At 41.3% G+C, this 6,536-nt stretch overlaps 1 pseudogene; it reads left to right on the forward strand.

Annotated features, from left to right (window-relative positions):
* Positions 1 to 4,994: 4,994 nt before the first annotated feature.
* Positions 4,995 to 6,177, forward strand: LOC113623022 (polycomb group RING finger protein 5-like; annotated as a pseudogene).
* The last annotated feature ends 359 nt before the right edge of the window (positions 6,178 to 6,536 follow it).

Genomic DNA, 6,536 nt, shown 5'->3' on the forward strand with positions numbered 1-6,536 from the left:
AGTATGGTTTAGTACACTTCCCACGTTGGCTGTTCCTCTTGCTTAGGGCTGGGTTCAATATCCACCCTACGTACAATTACAACCCTACCCGCAATGATCCTAATCCGTCTTCCCTGCTTTATTTTTTATACAGGACTTACCTAACTTATTGAATAGTTTACTTACATTATTTACTGTCTGTGTCCTCCTACTTGAATGTAAGCTCCATGGGTGGGAATTTTCACTATTTTGTTCACTGCTGTATCTCTAGTGTCTAGAAAAATGCCTGACCTATTCTAGGTACTCAGTATTTGTTACTAAGTTTGTTAAATGAATTTCTTTGACAGATCCCACTGATGTCTGCCACGTCAAACTAATTGTGTTTATTCCCTTGTGCTAGACTCTACTTCTGAATACTTTCCAACTTTGCGTTGGCTATCAGGCCAGATGGGTTGGACTGTCAGTTGCTGGCAAATCTTTCAGCAGTTACCACTAGTGTGACAGTTTCTCCCAACAGCTAGCAGATAGCAACTCCCTCTATCAAAGCATATCATGGAGATTACTGGAGAATTGTTCCATTTTTTTCTACCATTCCTTCTACTCAGCTGCTATAAGTTCAACTGCACTAATTTACCCAGAGCTCTGAACAATTCATGATCACCCCACAATGGGTTGCGGTACTTTGTCAACATTGCCAAGTTCCAAGGCCCGTGGATTCTTACAGTTAAGACATTAATTCTTTTAAATCTATGACATGGGTTCCTTCTCATCTTATCACTTTTATTATCCTGGATCTTCTGGGATTCCCATCAGTTCCATTTCAAAATGCTTGAACTTAGTTTGATCTCCTCCCTCAAATTTCAACACTGCTTTTGTCTTATGTGAGCATCTGTTGCAAAGTGTGCCGTTGGTTTGAAAGGTATGCTCAGGTAAACAAGCTACATAAGACAAATCGAAAGCAATTCCTAGTCCTGTAGGTGTTGAAAGTCCAATTTGTCACCCTGATTCTTTACTCCAGGGAGCCAATTCAATGTCCTCTTATCTACCCTGGCACATCTGGGTGACCCAACTTCTAGAAAAGTCAACAGGAGAAACACTTTTGAAGGACATACAGAAGTCCCAAGACACTTTTCAAAACACAGTGGAAGGGAACAAGACAGAGTAGGCAACATCAATTTCCTATCCCTCTTATCTGAAGATGTGCCTAACACAGGGTCAGAGATAAAACAGACCAGGAACTGTAAAACTAAAGAATGCTTAGGGGAGATATGTGTGTGCATTGTGAGGAGTAATGGTCAAGCACAATAAGGAAGACAGGGAATATTAGTTTGACTTCTCTGTGGCTAATAGAGAAATATGGTTACTTTGCATTAGCCATAAGTGCCATCAAGCAATTGTATTATTTCAAGAACTTTTCCTGATTTTCCGTAGTCATGACAGAAGAATACTTCTATGAAATTCTTTCCATGAGAAGCATAGTTATGCTTGACCTCCGCTAGGGCATTCCACAAGCAGCACTTGAAAGGCTCAGAATTACACAGCCTTGACCACAGTGTTGATCAAAGAGTGGCCCTCTGGTAAAACTGGACCAAACACCAAAATCTAAACTGAACCCTCCCATGGTTCAATATCCCTAGGGTGAAATTTTGCCTGAAGCCCTTACTCTGGCCACTCTTGAAGTTCAGAATATGAGTTTTAGGCTGCCGAATAATTTGTGAAAATTAATGGGAAAATGATGAACACTCAAATGAGTGGAAGTCCTGTGTCTCTGTCTTCCAAAAGACAACATGGTGTGCTGTTATCTTCACGTGGAGCAAGAGACTGACCAGCGAGTTCAATACTTTGCCTGTATTCAAAACACATCTCTTTTCATCATACTAGAATTCATTGCTGCTGCTGCCTCGTCCTCCCCAAGCTATCAAAGCTTTCAATATGGCACAATTACACCACCGTCTCCCTGGAACACTGCAAAACAAGCTCCCTGAGTACCCTTCCATTGCTCTCAAAGTCAAGCTCTCTGTTCCCTGTCAGAGGTCCATGGCACTACATCTGGTCTTTGTTTGAATGGGATCATGAAACTTTTAGAGAACAAGGAACACACTGGTGAAGGTTAACGAGGTAACATATTAAATCTACGCTAAATGAAGATTTAACTCCAACTACAAGCGGTAGTATTTACTGAACCATAGACACTAGTTTTCCGTACTCAGAGTTCAGAGTTATTAATACTGGATTGCTACTGCTGTACTTCTAAAATTATCACTGAAATGTAATTTCACTGCTCGTGATGATGTAATTGCTGAGAAGCTGGGTGGGTAGTAATTATACAATGCAGTGTATGGAACTGAGCTAATGCCCTGAAATCTTTTTATTGTTTGATTTTTTTCCTTTCTTGTAATTAAACATCTAGTAATTGAACATCACTGCCTGATGTTCATTTTATGGTTTAGATAAAATAAAATACAGCATCCATATTCCCTTGCTTAGCCCTGGAGAGTGGAGGAATGTGAGAAAGGAGGTGGAGAGGATCTAACCAACTCAGAGTATTCTGAGTTCCAGGGGAGCACACACTGAAGTGCTGATACATTACACCATTGGTCATTTCTCCATTTCAACCACCAGCAAGCCATCAGCACTACATGCAACTGCCAGTTAACATACATTTAATATATATGTGTATGTATGTATATGTATATGTACACATATTTAAAGGTACAGGGCATGTTACCACCTTATTTGACAGATCCTAAATAGACTCTCGTTATAATCCATATAAAGCCCAGCTAGAAAGGAAAATTTTAAATATTTAGAAGAATACCTGCCATGGCTAACCACAAATTAATTTGCTATTACTGTTTTAAATTCGGCTTCATATGCAAATGAAGGCCCATGCCTGTTTGTCAAAAGGATTATATTTGTAAGAGCTGATGAAAGACCCAGATTTCATGTAGCACTGGCCCCTACTGCTTGCTCAGTGGTAATTTAGACTTATATCTTTGTCTCGGTCACGTATGTGTTCAGCCAGAGTGGTACAGAGAGTGTAAAAGCCTGGGCTTGGAGCCAGTCTGCCTGGGCCTGCAGCCTGGCATGGCCACTTACTATCTGTGTGATGTGGGGAAACAGGATTTAACCTCTATCATATTTTCCCCATACGTAGAAAGAGGTTTATAATGGTATCTTTCTTACAGCACTGCTGTGAGTATTAAAGGAGTTAATACATGCAAAGTACTAAGAACAGTGCCTGGCACACAGAAAGTACTATTGAAGTGTTAGCTATTATTGATTGTAAATAGAAATGGTCTCTGGCTAACGTAGGCAGAAAAGGAATATATTGAAAGGAAATCAGGTAGCTTGCAGAATTGACAGAAAAGCTGGAGAAAGCACATAAAATGGGCGGAAACAAAGGCATCGATGCATTAGGATTCCCAGGCTGTGCAGAACCTCACTGCCAACAGCACTGTCCACATCACCGCAGGACACTGCTACTGCTGGCACCGCGTGTGGCCCCTGTTAACCACTGAATACTTTATGCTGCCACAAATAAGTCTGAATCCATCCTTCCTCCTTCCGTCACCCACTCCAGAGTCAAAGTCCCAGGCAGGGCCTTCAGTTAGTCAAGCCTAGTTCACATGGCTGTACCCAATGGACCATGAGTATGGAGGGGTATTTGCTGCCTTTAGTTACTGAAGTGGGCGATGCAGCTGTCTCCCACCAAGATTCAACAATATGGGATTCCCCCAAACACGAAGGGAGCTTGGATGTGAGGCAGAAAAAAACAAAACAGAAGTCTACTACTGTGTTAAATTGCCTGGAAGAGAACTTACCCGAGATTCCTGACCCCCATCAAGGAAGAGAAAGAAGAATGACTGTGAGATCTGGAAAACCGAGATCCAAATCCACTTCACAAGGGTTCATGGAAGAGTCACAGAAAAAGAGAAAGAAACTAGAAGCTGGCCATTAAGTAGGAACTATCAGTGTAGTGGACAAAGAAATTCAGCCTAGAAGGCAGAGGAAATAGGGAGCACAGGGCTCTCCCAGAGTCAGAGAAAAGGAGCCTAGCCTAGACCAGTGATTCTCAAATATGCTGGTCTTGGGACTCCTTCACAATCTTAAAGATTACTGCAACTTCAAAGATCCTTTGTTTATGTGGAGTTTCATGTGGGTGTTTATATGAATATCACTGGATGCTTGCCTTACTGAAAATTAAACCAATAAATTTCAAGCATTATATTGTCATTTTAAAATAATTCAAATATATATGTTAACATAAATGACATGTTTTCATGAAAACAACTATATTTTCTTCCAAAAAAATGTAATGGGAAGAGTGGTACTGCTTTCTCTCTTTGTGACTCTGGCTTATTAGAATTCTAGTCTCTAATAAAAAATGATAGAAATGAGTTTATTTGCAAAACAGAAACAGACTCACAGAGTTCAAAAACAAACTTATGGTTACCTAAGGGGAATGGTGGGGGGGATAAATTAGGAGTTTGGGATTAACATATACACACTACTATATGTAAAATGGATAATCAACAAGGACCTACTATATAGCACAGGGAACTCTGCTCAATATTCTGTGATAACTTATATGGGAAAAGAACCTGAAAAAGAATGGATACATGTATATGTATAACTGAATCACTATGCTGTACACCTGAAACGGACACAACATTGTAAATCAACTATACTCCAATATAAAGTAAAGATTAAATTTAGAAAATACAAGTCTCCACGGGGCCCAGGGACTGGCCAGGCTGCAGCAGGTGCTATTTCTCTTTGCTTCCTTCCCTCTGAGGTCGGCATGCTGGCGTTGAGGAGCAGCGGTGGCTGCAGCCCCAGGATACGGAAAAGCAGAACCACCAAAAGGAGTGATGACCAGCGATTACATGAGAAGTCTGGATGTTAGTTCTAATGCCTCGGGACATGCAGTTGGGAACTCCTGGGATCAAACTCTCATCCACTTAATACCCCTGTTTGCCTGAACTACTAGAGCCAGTCCTAGCTAACCACAAATGGCTACCCAAAGGAAACACCTGGTAAAAGATTTCAATCCTTACATCATCTGCTGTATCTATAAAGGGTATCTGATCAAGCCAACTGCAGTGACGGAATGCCTCCACACCTTCTGTAAGACCTGTATCGTCCAGCACTTTGAAGATAGCAATGGTTGTCCAAGGTGTGGCAACCAGGTTCATGAGAAAATCCATCAGAAAGGTTGAGCTTGGATAACACATTAGAGGAAAATATATTTAAGTTGGTCCCTGGACTACAAGAACAAGAACTTGACAGTGAATTTTGGAAGAAAAACAAGCCTCAAGAAAATGGACAAGATGATACTTCAAAAGTTGACAAACCTAAAGTAGACGAAGAAGGTGATGAAAATCAAGATGATAAAGACTATCACAGTGCTTCCCTGGTGGTGCAGTGGTTAAGAATCCACCTGCCAATGCAGGGGACATGGGTTCGAGCCCTGGTCAGGGAAGATCCCCCATGCCGTGTAGCAACTAAGCCCACATGCCACAACTACTGAGCCTGCACTCTAGAGCCCGCGAGCCACAACTATTGAAGCCCATGTGACACAAATTCTGAAGCCCACGTGCCTAGAGCCTGTGCTCTGCAACGAGAAGCCGCCGCAGTGAGAAGCCCACGCCCCCGAACCTTCGAAGAGTAGCCCCTGCTCGCCGCAACTAGAGAAAGCCTGCATGAAGCGACGAAGACCCAACACAGCCAAAAATAATAAATTAAATAAATTAAAAAAAAAAGACTATCACAGAATTGACCCACAAATTGCTATATGTCTAGATCATTTACGAAATAATGGACAATCGGGTCAATGCAGTAAAGGGTTTAATGAAGGAATTCATTTGGTTTTCTACACGTGTAACTGTGGGAACTATTAAAAAAGTTCTAAGTTTAAAACTAAAACTTCCAAGTTCTTATGAGTTGGATGTGCTGTGCAATGGTGAAATTATGGGGAAGGACCATACTGTGGAGTTCATCGACATGACAAGATGGCGACTAAAAGGCGAAAACTTTCGGTGTCTGAACTGCTCAGCTTCACAAGTCTGCCCTCAGGATGGCCCTTTGTATCAGTCATACCCCATGGTATTGCAGTATCGACCAAGAATTGATTTCTGTTAGACCAAGGGGCCTAGATCCCACTGAATGAATCCTGCACTATGTGTTTACTCAACAGATTGCACAGTGAACTGTGTGTGGACTAGAGGGACACAACCAGATTTTCAGCATGCAAATAAGGCTATTGTCTGTCTCTAAATTGTCAGCTGCATTTATGTTGTTTCTATTAAGAGCAAACCAAGTGCCATTCTGCTACTGAACCATCTGCATAAGTTATCTGTGCTGTCTCACAGTGTACAAGTCACACTTGAAATCAGTTAGATATGCGGCCATGATTCAGCCTTCTAAATACTTTGCTTGCCTGTTCTATTGTTTGATTACACTACTAACACGCCTCAATCTTTGTGGTGTTGCAGTTTTCACATACTTACTATTTGATTAATTCTTGTTTAAATAGAGTACTGTACAAGGATCTA

Source organism: Aethalodelphis obliquidens, unplaced genomic scaffold, assembly GCF_003676395.1.
Source record: "Aethalodelphis obliquidens isolate GAN/ISIS:26980383/991018 unplaced genomic scaffold, ASM367639v1 scaffold10, whole genome shotgun sequence".
Lineage (NCBI taxonomy): Eukaryota > Metazoa > Chordata > Mammalia > Artiodactyla > Delphinidae > Aethalodelphis > Aethalodelphis obliquidens.